The sequence below is a fragment of the Antechinus flavipes genome, chromosome 1 (genome assembly GCF_016432865.1).
Source record: "Antechinus flavipes isolate AdamAnt ecotype Samford, QLD, Australia chromosome 1, AdamAnt_v2, whole genome shotgun sequence".
Taxonomy (NCBI): Eukaryota; Metazoa; Chordata; class Mammalia; order Dasyuromorphia; family Dasyuridae; genus Antechinus; species Antechinus flavipes.
Genome location: NC_067398.1, coordinates 303,815,730 through 303,829,916, shown reverse-complemented (window position 1 = coordinate 303,829,916; position 14,187 = coordinate 303,815,730).

Genomic DNA, 14,187 nt, shown 5'->3' with positions numbered 1-14,187 from the left:
AGTAGACTATTAGAAAAAAAAAAAGTAGAGATAGTAATCATTGATCTCAGACAAATTCAAAGATTCAAGCAAGAAATCTCCATTATATGTCAGCCACATTATTATTGTTTTAGATGCATGTTTATATACATGTAAATATGCATGGATATATGTATGTGTATGTGTATCCTCCCTGGGCACATGATAATGTTTTGTTTTGCTTTGCTTTTTCTGTCTTTTTTTTCTATCTTGTTTTTTTTTCCTATTTTGCATTTAAGTTTAGAAATATATATATATATATATATATTTTTAAGAAAGAAAATTGATCCCTAAATGCTCTCTTCTCTATAATACTTGATCTGGTTCAGCTGATACTTTTATCCTTTTCATCTTTAGTGCCATTTCTATTTCCTCTGCTACATATCTGAAACTGTCATGTCAAGTCCAAATGTGGTAGGTCCATTGTCACTGATGAAGTCATTAAATAGTTAATGAATACTATGCTAAGCACTAGGGATACTAATTGAGACAAAAAGCAATCCTTGTCTTCAAGGAATTCACAATTTACTGATAAATGAATTCATTATAGAAAAGTTCACTTTTCATATTTCATCTTCTCACCTTTAAATTTTATACTTAAATATCTTCAAAATGACTTATTTTTTAGTTTCTTATCAGACTTTTTTCCTTCTAGTGTTTCTTGCAGCTTTATGAAGGATACTGCTCATAATTTTCTATCACTCTTATATGTACTACTTTGTATTGTAAGTCAGTATTGTCCTTGACTGCTTTATCTCTCTTCTTGACAAAACATAGTTCAAAACTACCGTAGGTACTTTTGAGATTCTTTTGATCTCATTATTGTGTGGTGATTGATTTACATCATTTAAACTATAAGATAGAGCAATAGTCTATGTCAAATGTTCATTCTTTTAGGAACTTAACATTTTTCAACACCAATAGTTTATTTAAATATAACTGATTAGAGTTGCTTTAATTGAATATTATATTTTCTATTATTTTTATTCTTTTCTTCCAGTTTATTATTAATTTTTATTTTGTTCTAATAAGTCAAATCTTAGTGTATGCAAATAGCTGATTTGGAAAACCAGAAATCAGCGATTTGTTTTTAAAATTAATTTAATTTTTGATATGTTATTTGATTCCTGCCATATCTAATACCTTATATAGACTATTCACCAAATATTTTTTTTCTCTCAGGAGGGAAGGACAAGATTAATAATGTCAGACATAGTCATTGTGCAACTGTTTTTACTTAACTCTTTTTCTTACAAGGGAGAGTTCAATGGCAGAAAATAAAGGATAGGGAAAGAGTGACATTTATTTAGAAATGGCTAGTATTAAAAACAATTTTTTTAAATATATATATATATTTTTTTAAGAGAAAAGAAGTAAGGGAGAGAAGCATAGAAGAGAAAATAGACATTGTATGCATGTTCACACCCTTTGATCCAGAGATTCCACTGCTAGGTATATACCCCAAGGAAATAACCAAAAAAAAAAGTCTCAAAAGTTCACAGAAGAAAAATTCCAATAAATGTATCAATAATGAAATCAATTGTCTCCCATGCCTAGACACAAATGCATAAAACATGTAACAGGCAAGATGAACCAAAAAAATATAATTCAATGAGGAAAATTTGACTTCAAATGGTATCATTAAGGCTTAAAGGTATGAGAATCATAGTTGGCATATAGTTATAGAAATGTACAGCTTAGTAAAATAGAATAAGATAAGTAAAGTGTAAAGGGCAGAACTCTGGAGAAGTATACTTGAAAGAAGATGTTAACTCAGTGGAATTGATAAGACAATGGTTATCTAGTTTAGCATGATGATTAATAGTTCTCTAGTGGACTTTATACCTGGCTATTCTCATGATGATTACTCTGCTGAAACAAAAGCTGGTCCAAAGACCTCCAGAAAGGTAAACCAGAACATTACAATAAAGGAAGATGATAATATTGTTTATCAAGAAAGAATACTCAAGTAAGAAAACCCAGAAATTTTGGCTAGGGGAGGGGGAGGTGACAGGAAGAACAAGAAGAAGGATGGTTATCATTGGATCATGGGTGATCATTATTAGAGACTCCATGTACTGGATTATAGACCTTCTGGACAAAAAGAAGTAAATAAGGGATTCAGAAAACGCATCAGAAGCCTGACACTTAGGATATAGTAGTTTTTTGTTGTTGTTATTTTTTCTGTTTTTTTATTAATAACAATTTGTTATTGTTATTAAGTCAAATCCATTTCTTTGTAACCTCACCTGGGCTTTTGTTGACAAAGGTACAAGAGTAGTTTGCCATTTCCTTCTTTGTATCATTTTACAGATGAGAAACTGAAACAAATATGATTAAGTAACTTTTCAATATCCGGATTTAAACTCATGATGAGTCTTCCTGATTCCAACCCCAGTGCTCTCTATCCACTATACTAACTGGTGTCTTTCTCTCTTTACCAAAATCAGAACAGTTAAAAATGTCTTTATTTGCCTAAATGATGGTTTCTTTCTTCAAAAAGTTGAGGAATCAAACAGGGGGAAAACTATTTTGGATCTAATGATCATCAAAAAAAGAACTAGTTCTACTTTATGTATAAATGTTGAGGAATTGTAGGTTGGTGTCTGCTAAATTCAGAATAAAAAAAATAATAAATAAATAATAATAAATTAAAGAGGAAAACTAGATGCTGGATTTAAAATGATAGAAACTTAAGAATAAAGTCATCATCCTATCTTAGAATCTATGATAAAGAAGATGAAAGCTGGTTACATTTTGATTTCTGTTCTAAGTTCAAAGATAGAATATTTGAAAAGGTTCAGAAAAAGAAAACATTAAATTCCATATACTAAAATTCTCCATGGGGAAGGCAGGGCAGGTCAGATAGGAAGCTCTCAAGAATGAATTCTGAATGCACAAAGAAAAACAATTCCAACAAGGAGAATGAGGGACTTGTCCAATAACACAGATGTGAATACATTGGGGACTCATTAAACAGTTTAACTTAAAAGAGAGAGAAAACAAAGAAGGAAACATCAGCAAGTCATGTAGGTAGAATGAATACAGATGTACCCACAATCTTAAATTAATAGTATAAAATAGACGTATCAATTCTAAATATAAATAATCCTTACATAAGGATCCCTGAAGGCTGCATATTGATAGAAAACTATATATTAGCATTATTTTTTATATTTTATTTATTTTGTTAAACATTTTTAAATAATATATTTTAATATATTATATTGAACATATTTCAATGTAATATATTTTAATAATAAATATATTTCACTAATATTTTCATTTGCTTTGAGCTGAACTGAGTCTCATATAACTTTCCTGCTCCAGATTTGATACCTCTGACTTAAGGAATTCTGAACATCAAAATGAACTGAGGCTGGTGAGGTAAGATATGGATTACTAAAAAAATATGTCTTGTTTTGGGTTTATCTTTTTAATTTTTAGAAAAAATAAGATGAAAACAAACAATCATTTCTCAATAAGATGAGATGATAATTAGCTCAAGAGAAAAGGCAAAATTGCCCAGTTTTTACTTTATTTCTTAAGCCTCTCTTCCAAATATATATAAATACTGAAAAGGAAAGAAGAAAATTGTCTAGTAGAGAACTGAAACCCAAAAGATGTAAGGAAATAATTAAAACTTACCTACCCCACATGAATTAAAAACTATAGTTCTAAAGAACTAAGAATTGTAGATGCTGAGCCACTATCAGTGATCTCTTATGGTGAATGAGAGTGGTTAGACAGGAATGAAAAGGGGGAAATGTTAAGTCAGCTTTTTTTTTTTTAAAGGAAGAAATAAACAGAGTAGAATGTGTAAAATATAGGACATTCAGTTTCACCTTAGTCCTAACTAATATCTAGATTATATTATTAAAGAAATAGTAGCAAATGACTAGAAAAAGAAGCAATGATCATAGAAAACTAGCAAGGCTTTACAAAGAACAGATTATGACAGGGATAGTCAGTGTTGGAAGGGCTAAGGAAAGATTGAAATTGATTCACCCATGGTGGAGCTGGGAAGTAGTACAACTCCTTTGGGAAACAATTTGGAATTTTGAAAGAAAAATAATGAAATTTCTCTGATATGTGATCCAGAAAACTCATTATTGATTATGTCCCTCATTGAGAGAAAAAGAAAGGCTCAATTTATAAATGTATATGGGTGTGAGTGTGGATGTATGTATATTTTACATATATAATATCTTACATATATTCATAGTACTACTTTTTTTGGTAGCAAAAAATGAAACAAAATTGGGGAAGGACTGAACAAATTGTGGCTTATAAATATGTGATGTTGAGATGAGAAGGATTGAACCCCAAAATATATTGGGGTTATAAGGTATCTCAAAATAATTTGTATGCTTATACCATCCCCAAAGCAAGAGGCAAAGATTTTATTATGCTGTTGACATCAGGCCAAATTGTAAAAGCCATTAACAAGGGGAAAGACACAGGCTAAGTCCCTAGCGAAACTCACAATTAACAAGGGGAAAGATGCCATGAGGTAGGCTAAGTTCCTAAAGTAGGATAAATCACCATTGCGATGCTTAGTAAGTGGGCAAAATTCCTAAAGAACTCAAGATATTATAAGATGGACAGAGCTCCTAATAAACTTCCCATCAACAAGGGGAAATGCGAGTAATAAACAGATGCCATAAACATGGGCAAGTCCTGATGAACTAGCCATTAGGAAGGGGGAAGGTAGGGCTTTATATGGTAGAGAAATAATTTGAGTTAACATCTATAACTTGGCCTTCTGACTGGATACAGTCCCTGTGGGTCAAGACAATCCTGTCAAAGCAAGGAATTCAACAAGGCCCACATAAGGACAAGATAATCCTGTCCTTGCCCTTCCCTGGCTGCCTCAGAGAGTAATGACATCTATAGATAGGACAGTGGGAATTCAACTAGATCCCATGGCAACAAAAGCTCACCTAAATTCCACAAAGGCTCTCTCTAGTCAATACCCCTCCCTATGGCCTTCCTGGCTACTAAAGACCTGGTCTTTCATCTCTTCAGTGAAATATTATTATGCTATAAGAAATAAAATAACAAATAATAATTATAAGGAATTCAGAGAAATATGGAAAGATTTAGGAAGTGAAGAACCAAAAGAATAATATAGAAAGTGATGATTTAGAATAAAATTCAAAGCCTAAAAAAGGTTTCAGGTTGACCATAAACTCATAATAAAAGCAGATATTTGAAATAAAAGATTGAGGTGAAGAGAGAATTCTCCAAACCATTGTTATGTCTTTTTCCACTCATATTTTCATTTCAAAGAAAAACACAAAGAATCTTGGGATCAAGAAACCTAGAGGCCTCACACACAGCATCTTCTAAAATGATGATGAATAATTGCAATTGGATATAAAGTAGAACTTTCTAAATTTGAATTATTATGGGTTCTCATCCACAGGGTAGGAAAATAAAAGATGCAAAGTACCATGTCAAATAATCTGGGCATATAGTAGAATAAACATTTTATTCATCGTTAGGCAGACTTAATAAGTATTAGATAATTTCAAGTTTCCTTTATGCTATTCCATGAGTGCTAGTCTTGATTGAAGAGAGGGTCAAGTAGGAACAAAAACAATAGGATGGTATTTTTAGTTATTTATTCCCTTCGGCAATTATTCATGGATAACAACTAAATTAATCATAGTTGTAAAGTATCTATTGATTAAAGTATTCTCAGCTTAACGTCCCAGGGCTGCCCCAAAAGCTTTGTACTTTCATTAGTTTTGCATGTCAAAGAACTAAATTTGGTTCTTTCCAGCCCATAACTATTTTAAAGTTATGAGGATTAAAATATGATTATTGCTTATCTTTAAAAGATAACTTTTTGAAAATCTGATTTTGAGATAAAAGTCCATTATCTCTTTAATACAGACATCATGTTATATTCCTATAATTTCTTGGTTTTGCATTTAAAAAAACAAAAACTTTCTGAGTACTCTAAAGGAAGTTGCCAAAATATGTTAAATAATCTGGGCATATAGTAGAGCAAACATTTTATTCACAATTAGGCAGACACAACACTGGATATTTCAAGTTGAAAGCTCTCCTCTCTTTGTCCAATGTGATCTTTGTCCAAGGTCTTCCTTTGATTCTCATAGAGAGATTTTATATTTTTTATATTTTTAGGTACCACTGAATCATTCAAATCATCCATGACCTCATGTTTGACTCATCATCACCAGCAAAAGAAAAAAAACTTAGGTGTGTGTATTAACCATCTGATGGCTTTCTTTTTGTGTGTCTATAAAAGCATCTCTTCATTGTTATTGTCTTAAGGATTTGTATGGGATAGGTGTGGTTCAAGACCCGCTTCAGAGACATCATCAGGTACAAAGAGAAAGCATTTATTTAATCCCTGCAGGGAGAGGCCCAAACACACATGGGAGTCATGCCAACTCCACCATGTGTTCCTGGCTTGTCCAGGATTTAAAAGCAAAAGACTCAAACCTTCTCATTGGGTAGACTAAAAGGACGGAACCATCCTTGACCAATAGTCACCAATGTTGGCTGGCGCCCACAGGTTATGTCACTTCCTGCAACTTCCTGTATCCCAAGCTTCAAAGTTTATCCCTCCAGAGATCAAAGTTCATCTCTCCGGAGATCATGACATCCCCAGGGTCCCAGTTCTAGAAACAAGTATCATGTGACTCAATACTAAAAAATTCTTCATCCAATCAGTCCCATTCAGTTTGACAATGCTGTGTCTAGGTGAGTTAAATTTGAGATTTACCCCAGGGGCATCCTGTGAATTTTGTTACTTTGCAATCCATTCTTTGTTTCTGATATTTCTTGGAAATATACATAGGATTTCCTGAATACAATGATCAGATTATTTTTTTATTTAACCTTTTTCAGGGCACCTTAAATTATTCCTTGCTCTGTCCTCCAGATCTATCACATTGATATTTTCATGCATGCTACACCCAAAGAAAGAACACTGGGAAATGAATATAAACTGCTTGCATTTTTGTTTTTCTTCCCGGGTTATTTATACCTTCTGAATCCAATTCTCCCTGTGCAACAAGAAAACTGTTCAGTTCTGCACACATATATTGTATCTAGGATATACTGTAACCTATTCAACATGTAAAGGACTGCTTGCCATCTAGGGGAGGGAGGAAGGGGTAAAATCGGAACAGAAGTGAATGCAAGGGATAATGCTGTAAAAAATTACCCTGGCATGGGTTCTATCAATAAAAAGTTATTTAAAAAAAAAAAGATATTTTCATGCATTATTTTCAAATTATTTCCCTTGAACAATTTTCTGAATTTGTTTTTCTGCTATCCCTATTGTTCCTTTCTTTCTATCCTCTGATAAGATTATTATGTTTTTTTTTTAAATCAATTTTATTGAAGAAAATAATGTTAAAAAGTGGAAGAATGCTGAATTTTCTGTCAGTAACCCTGGGTTTAAAATTTTTAGTTACTGTTCCTAATATGATGTTGGACTTAATCTTTCTGGGCTTCAATTTCTTCATCTGAAAAATAAGCATATTGGACTTTATGACTTTTTAGATCCCTTCCAACTTTAATTAGTTTGTATTTTATATGTCTATAACTAAATAATTGTATTTGATCATCATCTTAACATTTTATTAAGGCTTGAGAAAAATATATGCAAATGATATGCACATAGAATGATACTAAATGAACATTTTCTGATTTGAGTTGAGTTCTAACTTTGTTTCTTTGGATAAGATAATATCTGAAAACTTTGCTTGATAAAATAAAAGTCATTTTATTTATTTTTTTATATTATTTATTTGAGACAGGAACTGTCTCAACTTTGTATTTTTATCTCTAGCACTTAAAATTGTGTCTAACAGCACTTAATAAACATGTGTTGACTAAGAAGTAGTAATATTCATGATGGCACACATGTTGATGTTAGGAAAAAATTTACATTAACAAAGTAAGGAAAGTATAGTGATGATGATGTCCTGAATGGTGGGTGTGGTAGACAAAGAGAAACTGAAGTATTAATAAAAATTAAATGCCCCTTCCTGGGGTAGGCAGGAAGAAGACTCTGACAAAGATAAGTTTTGATAGAGATAAATTTAGTTCTGTGTTCCCACCCTCTGTGGAGATAATTCAGTCTGAAATCCAAATTATATCAAGTCCCCGAGTCTAAATTTTCCCTATAAAACAACTTATAGTCCATGGTTTTGCTACTGCCCTCCTTTGGGTCAGTCTGTAATTGACATTCTGCCTTGTGGTGTCTTTTCCCTTATCCCTTTCCCATGCCATGTAGTGTCTCTCCTAATTCTACTACCTTCCCAATCCCACTTCTCCTCCTTATAAGTAACTCTTTTAGCATGCTAAGTCCCTTTCAGAATTTAGCCTGCCAGCTAAGAACATGCCCCAACCTCATGGGGTGCTCCTTTTCTATTGGGAAATTGTGATGAGTTTCACTAAGAATCTTGTATTTTATATGCTCTCTCAACAATATTTCATATTTAGTATTCCTGGTGTCTATTGTATCCCTCCATTTTGTCTGTAATCTCTTCCTCTAAACAGATCTATTTTTTGCCATTGAGAATCTCCATTGTAAATTCTTCACATGACCAAACATCAACTTTGGGTGTCTGCCATTGATGAGAAATTGTGTCGCCTTTGATTTTTGGTGCGCAATGGAGGTAAAAGTCTGAGGAACTCCTCCCAGAGGAGAAGCCCACCTCAAGGAATCAAGTTAAGTGCTTTCATTAAGCTTAGCCCAGGACCACTTCCAATAGCTCCAACTCCCAGTTATTGAGTGGGTTGAAACTCCCAAGATAAATTCTTTCTTTTCAACTGGAAATCTATGTCTGGGGGTATTGACAATAGAAGCCTCAGTCTATAAAAAGACAATTTTAAACTCCAAATTTTTGCACAAACCAAAGTAGAATTATGCTTTGCCAAGGGACCTTTCTTCTTGGCACAGCTGCCTGCCAGGACTCCTGCCTGCTGTGAAGATACCTTCTTCTCAGTGATAACTTTTATTTCTCTGACAGGGTCTTGCCACTAAGAAGTCTGTCTTCCCAGCAAAGTTGGCTCCTCAGTGCCAGTAAAAATCCCTTTTCTTGTAACATTCAGATTTTGGGTTTGTGAATTCTTTCACATTGGAACTGTACAGACTAGAGGGGATTCTCACATCAATTCTCCACCACTAGACCCTCATCACCATCATTAGCCACATCAGTAAAATATTGTGCTTATTTTAATAAAGTTAGAAGAATACTACCTTTTAGTGTAAATTATTAAATCACTCTTGAAAATCTAAAAGAATTTAATTTAGTATTGCATTGGAACAATCTCTCCCTATTTTGCATATTTCTCTGCTGCCTACCAAACACTCCCATGTTTCCCCATCATAGGGGAAAAAAAAAAAAACCCTTAAACCAGAAAGAGCCAAAACAGAGAAAGAAAACTATAGACCAATTTACCTAATGAATATTGATGCAAACATTTTAAATAAAATAGCAAGGAGATTACTGTATTACATCACAAAGAACCAAATTTAGTTCTTTGACATGCAAAACCATTATGACTAGATGAGATTGATACCAGGAATGTAGGATTGGTTCAGTATTAGGATCAGCAAAATTGACCATATCAATAACAAAAGTAATATAAATCATATGATTACCTCAATAGATGCAGAAAATTTTACCTTATGATAAAATACAGAACCTATTTCTATTAAAAAATACTGAGGGGTATAGGAATAAAAAGAGTTTTCCTTAAAATGATAAGTAGTTCCACTTAAAACCATTATCAAGCATTATCTGCAATGGGAATTAGCTAGAAGCCTTCCCAATAAGATCATCACTACTATTATTCAATGCTGTACTTGAAATAGCAATAAAAGAAGAAAAAGAAACTGAAAGAATTAGAATAGGCAATGAGGAAACAAAATGATCACTCTTCAAATGATATGATGGCAAATTAGAGAATCATCTGAAAAAACTACTTGAAGTAATTAACTTTAGCAAAATTGCAGAATATAAAATAAACCCACATAATGCATCAACATTTCTATATATTACCAACAAAGCTCAGCAGCAAGATATAAAAAAAAGAAATTCCATTTAAAATAACTGTAGATAATATGAAATACTTGTAAGTCTGCTTGACAAGACAAATCCAAGAACTATGTATGAAGACAATTACAAAACAGTTATCACGTAAAGTCAGAAATAAACAATTGGAAAAAAAATCAGTTGCTCATGGGTAGGCTGAGTTAATTTAATAAAAGCAACAATTCTGCCTAAATTCATTTACTTTCAATGTCACACCAAACTACTAAAAAAATATTTTATAGAACTAGAAAAAATAATAACAGAATTCACCTGGAAGAGCAAAAGATCAAGAATATCAAGGGAATTAATGAAAAATTATCTTTATATGTAATTGGAAAAAATAAAATACTATTTTTAATTTTTTTCTTGCTTTGTCCATCCTCACTAGCAATTATACTATATTTCTTCTCTTTTTTTTGTAACTAAATTCCTCGAGAAGAATTTAGTTCTTGAGAAGACCTTTTATGATAGGTGCTTCTATTTCCCTTCCTTTCATAAAATACATAAATGAGGTGATACTGTGGATTTAGTTTATCCAGATTTTAGCAAATCTGTTATTAAAATACATCATACTATTCTTGCAGAGAAGATGAAAAAATAAGGATTTGCTAATAATGCAATCATATGGATTCAAAATAAAATGCATCTGGATGGCTACCTTAACTAGTAAGTTAAGATAGCTAATACCTACATGGTGGGTGGAATATTATATGGATATATTTGATTCTATGTTCTTTAACATTTTTATCAATAATTCAAATAAAGGCATGGATGGTATGTTTATCAAAGCTGCAACTGACACCAACCTGGGAGGAATAACTAACTAACTATATGGCAGAGTCAGGAACAAAAAGAATCTCAATAGACTAGAGAATTTGGCCAAACAAATTAGAAATGAAATCCAACTGAGATAAATTTAATCATTCACTTGAGTACAAAAGAGATAATGACTTCCCCCTCCTTGGAAATCCTTAAGCAAAGGCTTGATCTCCATTTTTATTGTTTTAGTGGCATTTGTTTAGTGTATGATTTGGATTACTGAGGTCCCTTATAGCTTTCAAATCTGTGATTTTAAGATATGCCTCCATGGGATTTCTATATAAGCAGTAACAAGAAAGAAGTACCAAGGTTAAGTAGCAGATGCTCTGGAAAAGATCTGCAGGTTTATTGCCCTGCAAAACATGAATCTGCATTGTGAAATGCGAATCTAACTATCTTGGAACTGCATTAGGAGAGAAAGAACTTCCAAGAACAGAATAATCCCTCTGCCCTCTGCCCTTACAAGACTCTATCTAGAGCATGAAGTTTAATTCTCAGGCTAAACACCAGGTTTTGACAAAGATTTTGATAAGCTAGAGAATATCCAGAAGTGAGCAACTAGCATTGTGAAGGGATTTGAGTTTATACCATAAGGACTGATCAACCAGTCAACAATCAGGAACAAGACAAGTTTGGCTTGGAAATGGAGAGACTCAAGGGAACATGATAGTTGTGTTCAAACATTTTAAGGGTTACCAAGTAGAAAAAAGATTAGACTTTTCTGATTGTCTCTGGAAGGCACAAATCAAGAGCAATAAGTAGTAGCATGAGATGACTTCAAAGGTCAAATTTAGCCTCGGTGTCAGTTTAAAAAAAAATTCCTAACAATTAAAGCTGTCCAACTGTGAACTGATTTACCTCAAGAGGTAGTGGATTCATCCTCCTTAGAAGTTTTCAAGTAGAAGCTAGATGACCACTTGTATTGTTTTAGTCAAAATTATTTCAAAATTTCAAATTATATTAGGATATGTGCCATTAGTGAGATTTCTAGGTTAAAATGTATGCACATTTAAACAAGTTTTCCTGCATAATACAAAATATTTTTCAGAATATTTTGATCAATTCAATTCATAGCTCTCTACTTCACAGTTTCATAACTATAACTTTAATGTACTAGAGACTGGTATCCTGTATCTTCAAAACATACTGCAAGACTAGATGAATATTCAGGCTGATAAAATATCCCTTTGCTTTAGAAGGAAGCTTGAGGTCTTTAAAAATACTATATATTTTGCCAAATACAATCCAGATTGCTTTCCTCTTCATCTTCAGTTCTAAATCTGGCCTCTGTGTCTTTACAAGTCATATGAACTATGTATATATATAAACTATCTCTAGAGATCATTCATCCAATACATCAGTCTGTACCATGGACTTTCTGCATTTACTTATTTTTCTTGTGTGGACAGTCTAAACTCCAAGTGATTATAGAATTCATTTAGGAGGCTTTTCTATGTTCTGGATTTGGTAAAATCAGCACATTGAAATATTGAACTGGAGCATCTGGAGGACTCCTCTATAATAAAATTCCTTTTTTAAAGGTAAAATTCCTTATAATAAAAATTCCTGTCTTTTGTTTGGATTCTGTGCTGTTCTTGGATGTCAGGCTTTCTATATGGCAAGAAAAGTGTGTAGGGGGTGAGCGCTAGATTTGGGGATTTTGTTCAATTGCCCTTCTCATTCTATATGGCAAGGAAAGCTTGTATGGGGTTTAGGATTTAGGAGGGTTGTTCTTGCCTCTCTCATTGCCTTTCTCATTAATTTATATAATTTAAGCTTTTTAAAGAAGTTTGTTGATATGTGTTTCTGTGTATTTTTATGTTTCAGCATCTTCAGTAGCTGGTTTAAATTTGTCGGATCAGTCTCCTCAATGATACATCATAATGTCTTAACCTTATTATTTCTTGTCACTTGGTATTGATTTTTTATCTTTTCTCAAGCAAATGGATGTTTGGCTATACAGATACAGCTGATTGAGAAATGACTTTCACATTAGTAACCAGTCATTTACTATCTGTTATGATCTAATCTGGTGTGTGTGTGTGTGTGTGTGTGTGTGTGTGTGTGTGTGTTTCTCATTCTGTTCATGTATATGTGTGTGGTGTTTCTCCATATAAATGGAACTAATCCTAATTTATAAGGATTTACTTTTTAATTGTAAAATATATATATATTTTTTTATTTTTAAAGCTTTTTATTTTCAAAACACATGCTTGGATAATTTGACAACATTGACCCTTGAATATTGCCTTATGTTTCAGATTTTCTCATCTTTCCCCACATCCCCTCCCTTAAATGGCAAGTAATCCAATATATGTTAAACAAGTTAAAATATATATTAAATCCAATATGTATAAACATATTTATACAATTCTCTTGCTACACAAGAAAATCAGAACAGAAAAAGGAAGTAAATGAATAAGAAAACAAAATGCAAGTGAACAACAAAAAGAGTGAGAATGTTATGTTGTGATCCACACTCAATTCCCATAGTTCTCTCTCTGGGTGTAGATGGCTTTCTTCATCACAAGATCATTGGAACTGGCATCAATCATCTAATTGTTGGAAAGAGTCACATTCATCAGAATTGATTATCATATAATATTGCTGTTGCTGTGTACAATAATCTCCTGGTTCTGCTCATTTCACATAGAATCAGTTCATGTAAGTCTCTCTAGGTCTCTCTAAAATCATCCTCTGATCATTTCTTATAGAACAGTAATATTCCATAACATTCATAGACCATAACTTATTCAGCCATTCTCCAATTGATGAACATCCACTCAGTTTCCAGTTTCCTGCCACTACAAAAAGGGCTGCCGCAAACATTTTTGCACATGTGGGTCCCTTTTCCTTCCTTTAAGATCTCTTTAGAATATATTGCCAAAGAATTTAAACAAGCAATTTGCAAAAGGAAAAATCTGGGCTATCAACAGCTATATAAAAAATGTTCCAAATCACTAATTGGAGAAATACTCTTGAGTTTCTACTACACCCCCATTAGATTGACAAAAATAACAAAAATAAAGATAAATGTCAAATAGTGAAGGGGTATCATAATATTAAAGCACTTTTGATGGAGCTAACAATTGGTACAGCCATTCTGTAGAGCAATTAAAACTATGCCCAAAATGTCATTAACATGTATAGATGCAGTAAAAACATAACAAGGTCTATACTCCCAAGAGATAAAAGAAAGAGGGAAAATATTTACATATACAAAATATTCATAGCAGCTCTTTTTATAGTAGCAAATAATCAT